Consider the following 11,836-nt stretch of genomic DNA (forward strand, 5'->3'; position numbering starts at 1 on the left):
CTGCATTTTGTCAAGGCTCTTAACCAATCACCATTAGCCATGTTAGGTGAGTGACTGAAATAGGCTGACACAGGCAACTATGCCTGTTGTATTAGATGTATCAGTAGTGGGGAGACGTCGTGTGGAATTTATGCCAAGTTCCAATGGGAAAGTCACAATGTGGATGCCATTCTGGATGAAGATCATGCCATCTATAGTGGAGAAATGAACACCTTTCAACAAACAGTTGTGATGTGCTAGTGTGCCCTGGTAGAGATGGAGCGCTTGATGACGGGATACTTGGTAACCATGTAACCAAAACCACCAATAATGAGCTGGGTTCTATCTGTCCCATCAAGTCATAAGGTTGGGTTGAGTCATGCCGCAATGCATTGTAAAATAGAAGCTACATATAGGATCAAACACAAGTATGGCCAGAGGGCAAGCAGGCAGGCTGGACTCCCATGTCACCCACCACTGTCGCACCAATACCTCTCCCTCAGTTCACACCTGTTGCCAAGGATCCTCTACGGCCAACTGATGGAAGAGAAAAATGCCTGAATTTGACTCATGGGTAGGTAAGGCTGTACATGGTACAAAGCAAAAATACATGATGGTTATACTACAGCCCACAAAGGGGTGGCCTTGAAAGTTAGAGAGGAGCCGAAATCCTCTAAAAAGCACAGAGTTTCAGGCAGTACACCTTGCCATCTATTCGTGTGGAAGGTGGCCCAAGATTAGAATACACTTGGGCAGTGGCAACTGGCATGACCAGTTGGCCTGGAGCCTGAAAAGAAATAGACTGGAAGATTGGGCACCAGTAGATCTGAGATAAAGGTATGTGGACAGGCACAAAGAGGGGAGAGCTTGGTCCTACATGTGATCCATACCGTAAGGAATCCACAATGGAAGAGGCCCCGAACAGCCAAGTCGACAAAATGACATCAGCGTCTGGGATGAAGAGCCACGTAGAAGGATTGGAGTTGACCAGTGGGATGGGTGCCCACCTACCAAGGCTGATCTAGTTTCACTCACTGCTGAATGTTCATCCTACCAGTAACAGAGACCAGTGCTGAGTCCCCAATCCTTGAGGAAACCCATCAGTCACTTGGTGGCATGTTGCCTCACAGTGGTATCAGGAGAGAGATGATGATTTTCAGTTGTGGCCCCAAAACCAGTTTCAGTGTTAGGGACTGTAATTTATTCTGCTTTCTTCTAAGGATAAGTGGATTCAAGCCATGCAAGGTATGGGCTGTAGTGAATACTGGTCTGTCACGCAGATGCCACTTTAGGGCTGAAGGACTTACCCCAGTTACAGAGTGTGCTGTGGCCCTCAGCTGCCAGCAGAACTGATTACAAAATGTGTAGCGCCCAGTGCCAGATGAAAATATAGGGCTCCTTGGCCAAAAGTCAAGAATTTCAAGACAGAGGCAGCAGAGTGCTAAACTAAGTGTGGGGTCCTGTGTGACTACATGAATTGCATGTATATGAAGCCAATTCTGGCGATCAACCCTCTTCAGAATGGCTTCACTTGAAAAGAGCCACTGCATCCAAGGTCACATCCCCTTTTCTGGGCAGCCTGCTTCCTTTGGTCAACAAAAACCTCATCCTCTTGCTCCAATCTGCAACAATTCCAAAGGGCCCACCAGCTTCAGAGTTTCCTAGGAGTTCAGCTGACCACTTTGTTGAGACTGTATCACAATCCAACTTCTCCTCCTGTCCAATCCCAGTTTATTATCCCTTCCACAGATGGTGGTTCCCAAAGAATCCCCTAAAGAAGCCTCTGCCACTGTCTCTTCCTCAGAGTCTGCTCCCTACAGAGCCCAACATGAAATACACAGTTGAGTTCAAGGTGAAAAGATAATAATAGGAAAATAAGATCAATCACGTTATTTATATGTAAAATTACAACTCTTACTTTTCTCTTTGGATTATGTATCTTTAGCTTTTCATTACTTTTTTTTTTTTTTTTTTTTGCAGATCTGTGTGGTTGGTGTATGTATTACTTCAGTGGCAGGGTATACTTGGATTTTGAAAAGACTCTTCTTTACATCCAAAAGGATATATAGGAAATGAAATAGATCCTAATTTGAGAACAAAGCCTACTATGAGTAAGGCTACATCTAGATTAACACTACACTTAAAGAGTCAAAGGACAGTTAAAAATCATGGAAGAGTCCATATGAGTTCTAAAAAGTAGAGAGAGACACCAATTCTGGAAGCTTGTGAGTATTGGAACTAAGGGCTTCCTAGGTGGCGTTAATGGTAAAGAACCATCTGTCAATGCAGGAGACACAGGAGACGCGGGTTCAATCCCTGGGTCGGGAAGATACCCTGGAGGAGGAAATGGCAACCCACTCCAGTATTCTTGCCTGGAAAATCCCATGGACAGAGGAGCCTGGCAGGCTCCATAGGGTCGCAAAAATTTGGACATGACTGAAGTGACTTAGCACATGAGAGCTAATAGAGTAATATTAATAGAGTAGAAACAATAAATTTAATGCATTAAAGTACAGTTTACTTGAACATTTTACTAACTGGACATCTGAGAACTATTGACAGATAGGAGATAATGATGATTTTCCACCACAGATAAAGCTGATCCCAGAAAAGGGAAGTTTGGGCTTGTGGGAAGTTAATAAACCTAGTCTTACATTTATTTTACTTAATCTACCATTTCCTGATTTTTGCATTTCCCTTTGTAAATTTGTTTAGGTTCGAACTTACCAATTCTAACCATCTACGGAGAACAATGTGCAGTGAAGATCTGGCAGCTCCTATTTAGAGAGGTCAAAGTTGATGGATGCGTATGCCTGTGGGCTTGTCTGATCTGAGGCAAGAGGGGGCACCATGGAAAGAAGCCCAGAATAAGCTAGTTCTCCTTCCTGTGCTAATCAGAGTGAATGGACCACTGCAAAGTGTTTGTTGCATTTTTTTGCTAGTAGATATAACTGAAATTTGGAAAAAATTTGCATGTATCTCAGGGGGGGAAAAAATAGCACAAGACAGACGCAAACTATTTTCAAGTACACGGGCTAAAACCAAAGAAAGGCTCGGGCTTAATGACATCTCCATTATACATTTTTTTAGATGAAAAGTTAGAGCACACATAGGGTAGATTAAACATTAAGAATTAAACAGTAGATTCGGTGCTGGATGCTATTACAGATATTTGTGTTCCTATTCATGAGCTTGTACCTTCATTCCACTGCAATCTCCTTCATGGCCAGATGGGTGTGTTACTATACAGTATTTATTGATTTGAACTTCAGAAATTGATAGGAGTATCACCTAAGCCTGGTTGCTTGGAGCGTTTTATTTTTTGCTCTATATTTCTAATGAATAAAGATTGGTTTCAATGGCAAAAGAAAGCCTCTGCTCAGATGCTCAGTTGTGTCCGACTCTTTGTGACCCCATGGACTGTATCTCACCAGGCCCCCCTGTCCATGAGATTTTCCAGCCAAGAATACTGGAGTGGGTTGCCATTTCCTTCTCCAAGGGATCTTCCCCACCCAGGAATTGAACCTGGGTCTCCTGTATTGCAGGTGGATTCTTTACCAACTGAGTCACCGGGGAAGCCCCAAAAGAAAGCATAGTAAGGATTTAATATTTCCTGTAAATAAATAGTGCTTGAGCAGTAAAGGACTTAAGTAAATGCCCTTTTTTCACTAGTGGTAGGAAAATGATAACGTTTAGTACTCATCAAGAATACCAACTCCTGTGGAGGTGCTTCTGTCCTATCCACTCTTTCCTGCTTCTAAACACTGTGCTAAGAAAACATTTATACTGACCTTTAGAATTTTAAAGGATAAAATACCCAGACTTACTGTGTTTCCTGACACTAGACAAAACATTTTACACCTGTATATACATAAAACCATTTTTCTGAGAAGCCACATGGTACAGTAATTAAGTGAGGAGTTCTGAAATCAGACTACCTAGGTTTGAAATGCTGTGCGATTTTGGACAAGTCGCTAAATGTTTGCATCCCTCAGTTTTCTCATCTCTAATACAAAAATAATTGACTTCTGTTTCCAATATGAAAGAGTAACAGATCCAGGTCAGTGCTCCCTCAGTAAATAACTATGAAAGTGGACAAAAGACACAAGGCAGGTCTCTCAGACACTGGACATCTGCACAGACTGTGAACCTGAGAGAGGCAAAACAGATGCAGTGAACCCAGGGGCACATTCGAGACGGTGCATGTAGAAGATTTTCAACTTATTCAGTAAGGAGGGGCTGGGAAGATGCCCTGCCCAGTTCAAAGAGCATTTGTAGAGCTAGGGTATTTCTTTATGGGAGAATGAGATTGGGGGGTGAGATACAAAACTGTTGAAAGCATAACTTGGGGCTGTCTGTTCCACTAGATGGAAATCTGCACTTTTATCAGGAAAAAAAAGTCTACAAGTTAACATGCATCATCACTAAGTCTGGAACCTTACATCAAGAATAAGTAACAAGGGACCTTCCTGGTGGTGCAGTGGTTAGAAGTCCACCTGCCACTGCAGGGAATATGGGCTTGATCCCTGATCTAAGAACTAAGATTCCACATGCCGAGGGGCAGCTAAGCCCCTGTGTGCCTCAACTACTGAAGTCCCAATGCCCCGGAGCCTGTGCTCCACAGCAAGAAAAGCCACAGCAAGAGAAGCCTGCACAAAGCAACGAGAGAGTAGCCCCCGCTCCTCCCATGAGAGAAATCCTGCGCAGCAACGAAGACCTAGGGCAGCCAAAGAAAGAGAATAAATAGCAAGCTGAAGTACACCATCCCGGCTAATCCTGGAGGAGCCTTCACCTCCATGTCACTGGAAGGATGTGCCACTCACTTTTTTTTTTTTTGTCTCGTATCCAAGTATTAGATAATTTATCTTAACTTCTATTTCCTCATTTGGAAAAGGAGGCATATTCGTTTATAATTCTCTGAATCCTGTTGTCATGCTTGCAAAGTAATTCTGAATGGAAATTTTGCTATCAGATAAGGGGATCTGCAGAACAGTTTTGGAAAGCATTTAGAAGGATTACCTCCTGGACTGAAACACTAAAGAATAGTACTAGAACCTAGCTACACCCATGTATTTATCCTTAATTTGGATGACACTAAAATATAACTTCATGCTGCTGCTGCTGATGCTAAGTCGCTTCAGTCATGTCTGATTCTGTGCAACCCCATAGACGGCAGCCCACCAGGCTCCCCCGTCCCTGGGATTCTCCAGGCAAGAACACTGGAGTGGGTTGTCATTCCTTCTCCAACCCATGAAAATGAAAAGTGAAAGTGAAAGTTAAGTCATGTCCGACTCTTAGCGACCCCATGGACTGCAGCCAACCAGGCTCCTCCATCCATGGGATTTTCCAGGTAAGAGTACTGGAGTGGGGTGCCATTGCCTCTCTGAACTTCATGCTACATAATACTAATAGTTAAATGACCAAGAGTTTCCTGGGATTTAGTTGCTATGTCAAATGTTTTACATGGATTATCTCAATTAATGCTCACCTCAGCCCTCTGTGGAAAATTCTTAAAGAGATGGGAATATCAGACCACATTATCTGCCTCCTGAGAAACCTGTATGCAGGTCAAGAAGCAACCATTAAAACTGAACATGTAACAACAGACTGGTTGTCAAAACTGGAAAAGAAGTACATCAAGGCTGTATACTGTCACCCTGCTTATTTAACTTATATGCAGAGTACATCACGTGAAATGCTGGGCTGAATGAATTGCAAGCTGGAATCAAGATTCCTGGGAGAAATATCAACAACCACAGATATGCAGATGACACCACCCTAATGGCATAAGGCAAAGAGGAACTAAAGAGCCTCTTGATGAAGGTGAAACAGGAGAGTGAAAAAGCTGGCTTAAAACTCAAAGTTCAAAAAACTAAGATCATGGCATCTGGTCTCATCACTTCATGGCAAATAGATGGGGAAACAATGGAAACAGTGACAGATTTTATTTTCTTGGGCTCAAAAATCTCTGAAGACAGTGACGGCAGCTGTGAAATTAAAAGATACCTGCTCCTTGGAAGAAAAGGTATGACAAACCTAGACAGCGTATTAAAAAACAGAGGCATCACTTTGCTGACAAAGGTCCATAAAGTCACAGCTATGGTGCATAGGTGCACGTCCACATGGTGCATGACTACACAGCCAGTAGTCATGTACAGATGTGAGAGTGGGACCGTAAAGAAGGCTGTGCTGAAGAACTGATGTTTTCGAACTGTGATGCTGGAGAAGACTCTTGAGAGTCCCTTGGACAGTGAGAGATCAAACCAGTCAATCCTAAAGGAGATCAACCCTGAATATTCATTGGAAGGACTGATGCTGAAGCTCCAATCCTTTGGCCACCTGATGCAAAGAGCCGACTGATTGGAAAAGACCTTGATGTTGGGAAAGATTGAGGGCAGGAGAAGAATGGGATAATAAAGGATGAGATGGTTGGATGGCATCACTGACTCAATGGACATGAATTTGAGCAAACTCCGGGACATGGTGAAGGACAGGGAAGCCTGGTGTGCTGCTCTCCACAGGGTCTCCAAGAGTCAGACACTACTTAGCAACTGAACAACAACTCTCTGAAGCAGGTACTCTGGTTATCCCATTTTACACTTGAATAAATGAAACTTTGCTAAGAATATCTGTTTAAAGCCATCTATCTGGGAAGAACTAAACTTTCTGACTCCAAATCCAGTGTTTTTTCTAGGACCTCGTAATATTTGGTCACTCTCAGTCACTGTCCTGCAGCATCCATGATTCCAATGTTCTTTGCATCACACTGACTCTTCGAGGCTCAATTTCCTCGTCAAAATAGAGATAACCAGTTCTACCTTCCTCCCAGATCATTAAAAAGATGAAATAATGAATGTGCAAGTACTTTGAAAACCTTGAAGATACACACAGTATAAAGCATTCTCTTTACAAAGTTATAAAATTGGGGTGACTCACTCAAACAAATTCCTTCTATAACATTTCAACAAGCCTTGAGGTATATGCTTATGAGATCAGCAGAGAATACATTAAAAAGTCTGGCCCAAAGATAGGACCCAAGTTTATTTATAGCATTGTCTGATTCTCTGCAGCACTTCCTCTTCTTACAATCTGCACTGTACTGTCTGATGATTGGCCTTTTTCCTTAAATGATACCGAGCACTTTGGTTGCTATTTAACAGTTTAGATCAGCACTGGCCCCCAAAAAAGCCATATTACAAATCACATATGTAAATGTTCTAGCAGACACATTGCTAGAGTAAATAAACAGATGAAATTAACGTTAATATTTTTATTTAACCCTACATATATATAAAATATTATTATTTCAACTGGGTTAAATACAAATATTAACGTTAATTTCACCTGTTTATTTTAATAATGTGTCTACTAGAACATTTACATATGTGATTTGTAATATGGCTTTTTTGGGGGGACAATGCTGCTGATCTAAACTGTTACATTTTTATATACTAAGTTGCTGAAATCTGCCCTGTAATTTACATTTACTGCACATGTCTGTTCAATCTAACCACATTTCAAGCGCTCAACAGTCCCATGTAACAAGTGACTAGACTACAGGGCAACTAAGGCTCACCTCTCACATGGAAATGCCAGTTCCCTGGAGGCAGGCCTCCTATGCTCCGCTCCTGTGTGCTGTGCTAAGCTGCTTCAGTCGTGTTCCACTCTGTGCAATCCCATGGACTGCAACCCACCAGGCTCTTCTGTCCCTGGGATTCTCCAGGCAGGAATACTGGAGTGGGTTGCCATGCCCTCCTCCAGGGGATCTTCCCAACCCAGTGGTCGAACCTGCATCTCTTAAGTCTACCACTAGCCCCACCTGACTTCCTCTTATTCAGCCTTCACTACTTCCAAAGGAGTTTGTGCAACTGCTCCTACAGAATTTTCCTGTGCTGTTTAGGACCCCAAATAACACTTAATTGCAGACAGATGCTTCTATTATCACAGAGAAGATTGAGATTCTGGATGGACTCTTTCCCACCACAGTATATTGCTCTAGGAAAGCGTTTAGTTGTAGTATTAATGAGATGTCTTAGAATCAACATGTTAAGCAGTCACACTTTGCAATACACGGATGGCTCCAGTTACTTACATTTCTTACACCACCTCAAACTTTATACTTTCTCCTAGTCACTCTTCCTTTGCTCATGTCTCAGAGGAATCTGGTTAAATACTCTAATTGCAATGTTGACTCTGCATCCTACTCTTCCCTCATGGACCTTGTGGCATCAGTAAGTCCATTTCTCGTCTGAATCATCAATTCTTCTTTCTCCCATTAGCTGGGTTAGTTAGTTCTCTTCTGACCCAATAAAACACTGCCTTGTGTTAGTCAGGGTTCTCCATAAAAACTGAATTAACAACAGGAGATAGATGATACATATACATTCCATAAGAAAGGATATATATTCTTCTTAATTACATGTGAGACATTCACAAAAAATTTCTAAGCCACACACACAAGAAGCAAAACCCCACAACAAACACCCAATAAATATGGGTGGGGTGGAGTTAGGGGGGGTAGATTTATTTTAAGATATTGGCTCATTAGACTGAGAAACTTCCTGAATGCAAAATCTGATGGGGTTGGGCCAGCAGGCTTGGGAACTCAAGGAAGAATTGCATAGTTTAAAAGCAGTATGCTGGCAGAATTCCTTTTTTCTTGGAGAAGTCAGACCTTGCTCTGTGAAGGGCTTTAACTGATTGGATGAGACCCACCCACACCACAGAGCACAATCTGCTTGACTCAAAGTCTACAGATTTAAATGTTAATCTCTTCCAAAAAGTATCCATACCTTCACAGAAAGGCTCAGAATCATATTTGACCAAATAGCTAGATACCATGGCTCAGCCAAGTTGACACATAAGAATTAACCATTACATCCCCTTTAATTTCTGTCTCATCTCTTTCTTTCATTGGGAACTCCAGCCTACAGGTTATAATCACTGTTATTTCCTCACCTTATTCTTTCATCTTAATAACAGTTTAATCCCACCATTCTCACAGTTTTCCTCAGGGTCACTCACTGAGCTTCTTACTGCCATATACAATGGTAATTCTAGAACTGTGTTTCAGAAAGCCTGTTCCACAGCTTAGGTTTAATAGATTTTATACTACTATTACTACTACTAATAATACTTTTTAAAAGAATCCACATATGTAGATTCCACATATAAATACATCTGGTAAACTTTGGGTTAAACAAACTTATTTATCAGGTCCTTTAAAAAATATCACAGCTGGGAGAATTTTCCAAATTTATTTTGATGCCAGAGTTCTTTAAACACCCTGTCAGATTAGCTGAGAGGAACAGACACTTTGGAAAACACTCTCTTACCTCATTCTCTAAGTTTTTATAATTCTTATTAGCTCATAACACAGTTTTGACACAGTATGTGCACATTTTGATTGCATTTTTTTCCTAGCCTTACTCCTAAGATCTAGTCTTACTCCTGGGTATCTGTATAGTGTGTCGTATCTTTTCACATGTCAAGCTTCTAGAATTGTTGCTATACACACAGGGTGTGTTCATACTGGTGAGTATTACCTTGTTGTTGATAACTTAGAATATAGCAACTATCCTTTTTTCCCAAAATTTATTTATTTTTTAATTGAAGGATAATTGCTTTCCAGAAGTTTGTTGTTTTCTGTCAAACCTCAACATGAATCAGCCCTGGATAGCAACTGCTTTTTACCAGAGGAACTATACCACACTGGTCACTTAGGGGAGACACACCGCATGTGGGCCACCCCAAATGGGCCTCCTCCAATCCACTGAACCCGTCAGTGTTTACTTCACCCATTCACAAACGATACCCTGTCTTAGGTAGAAGATACCAGCTACCTTCTGCTTTGCCCTCTTGTGGTCAGTGTGCTCAGACAGGAATCAGGCAAGGTGGAGCTCATGCAAGAATGACCAAGCCGAGAACAACAAGCTAGGGGCCCCGGAGGGAGCAAAACATTGGGGTTCATTAATAAAACCATAGACAAGCCTGCTACACAGACCTCTGGCAGAATTTTAGAGAAAACAGCAAACAAACCAGCCTAAAGAGAAAAAATGGCAAGAAGCAAAATGTATAATAAAAAGGGGGAAATAATTTCAGATACGGCAAATTCTAAGAAATAGTAAATCAACATGAACAATTGTACAGCAATAGCTTTTTCCCAAGGTAAGGTTAAATCTTGTGTCTCAGTTTGGAGGTAAAAGCCTGCTGCTGCAAGTTGTCCTTGGTCAGAGGCATTACTATAGCTATGCCCTCTGGGTGATACGCTAGGAAAGACTGAGGGCAGGAGGAGAAGGGGACGACAGAGGATGAGATGGTTGGATGGCATCATTGACTCAATGAACATGCATTTGAGTAAACTCTGGGAGATAGCAAAGGACAGGGAAGCCTGGCATGCTGCAGTCCGTGGTATTGCAAAGGGCTGGATATGACTGAGCAACTGAACAAAAACAGCAATGCCCTCAGTGTGACACTGGATGATATGCATGGAGAGAATCTGAATTACATTTTATGGTTTACTTTTGGGCAATATTGGGCATTTGACATGTGGGGAAATATTGTTGAGAACTTTGCTCAATAGGAAGCCATTATCAAGGTCCCAATGCCAAAAGGAGAGCTTGTTAATGCAATTTCCCTTGGCGACTAATAACTCGTAATAGTCATTACATGGGTTACTTGGTCCTGCTGGGTCTCAGTGTGTAAGCTTCTTTCTGATCAAAGTTATGTCCCTGGGTAAGCTGTGTTTAAACACTTTAATCTCTGTCTTCATGAAGTTCTATTATCCTAGTCCAAGAGATTGAATTGGCAGTCTCTAAATTCCTTATTTTTTTTAAACACAAGAATATAATTTTTAAAAACTTTTCTTTGAAGCAATAAAACATTCACAGGAAGTTGCAAAGATAGTACAGAGAGGTCCCCTGTACCTTTAACTCAGTGTCTCTAAATGATTACATCTTACATAAATATAATACATTATCAGAACAAGGACATTAATAATGGTACTGAAGGAGGAAACAGAACAGGCTCCATCTTGACAGCAGGACTCCATCTTGGGCCAGACTTGGGTGGACTTTGAGCTAGATGCCCAGTATCTATGGAAACGACATATCGACTGGAAAACCAGGCCCTCTGGATGGAAGAGCCCCAGGGCTCGTACCTAGACTCTCTGTTGCCTAAAAGAATACTCTAATTATCTGTGTAACCAGATAGAATCATAAATTCTATTATGCTTATTGGGATATGACCACAGGCCTATTGATAATTGTCCACTGTTAACTACCTAGGCTTTGGCAACCCACTCCAATACCCTTGTCTGGAAAATCCCACAGACAGAAGAGCCGAGTAGGCTGTAGTCCATGGGGTCGCACAGAGTCGGACACGACTGAGCGACTTCACTTTCACTTTTCACTTTCATGCATTGGAGAAGGCAATGGCAACCCACTCCAGTGTTCTTGCCTGGAGAATCCCAGGGATAGAGGAGCCTGGTGGGCTGCCGTCTATGGGGTCACACAGAGTCGGACACAACTGAAGTGACTTAGCAGCAGCAGTAGCAGCAACTACCTAGGCTTAAGGCATATGAATCATGGGTTAACTTTGATTGTATCTTTCTTTTCCTTTGTTCAGACTAGTTTCAGGGAATTTGGGGAGGTGGGTTTGGGCATGTACACTTAGGGTATATCAGGTTTTCAGAAAAACTGGTCAGGGTCCTTGGCTAAGAGGAGACTCTGCCTTGGGCCCCTGGTGTAATAAACCGCACTCCACTATCTGCCTTGTCCCTCTGAGTGAGTTTGTTTCCCAGAATGTGTGGCTACAACAGTACAACATGTATATACAGCTCATCTATGCAACTTTTAAA

The sequence above is a fragment of the Bos taurus genome, chromosome 2 (assembly GCF_002263795.3).
Source record: "Bos taurus isolate L1 Dominette 01449 registration number 42190680 breed Hereford chromosome 2, ARS-UCD2.0, whole genome shotgun sequence".
Classification (NCBI taxonomy): Eukaryota; Metazoa; Chordata; class Mammalia; order Artiodactyla; family Bovidae; genus Bos; species Bos taurus.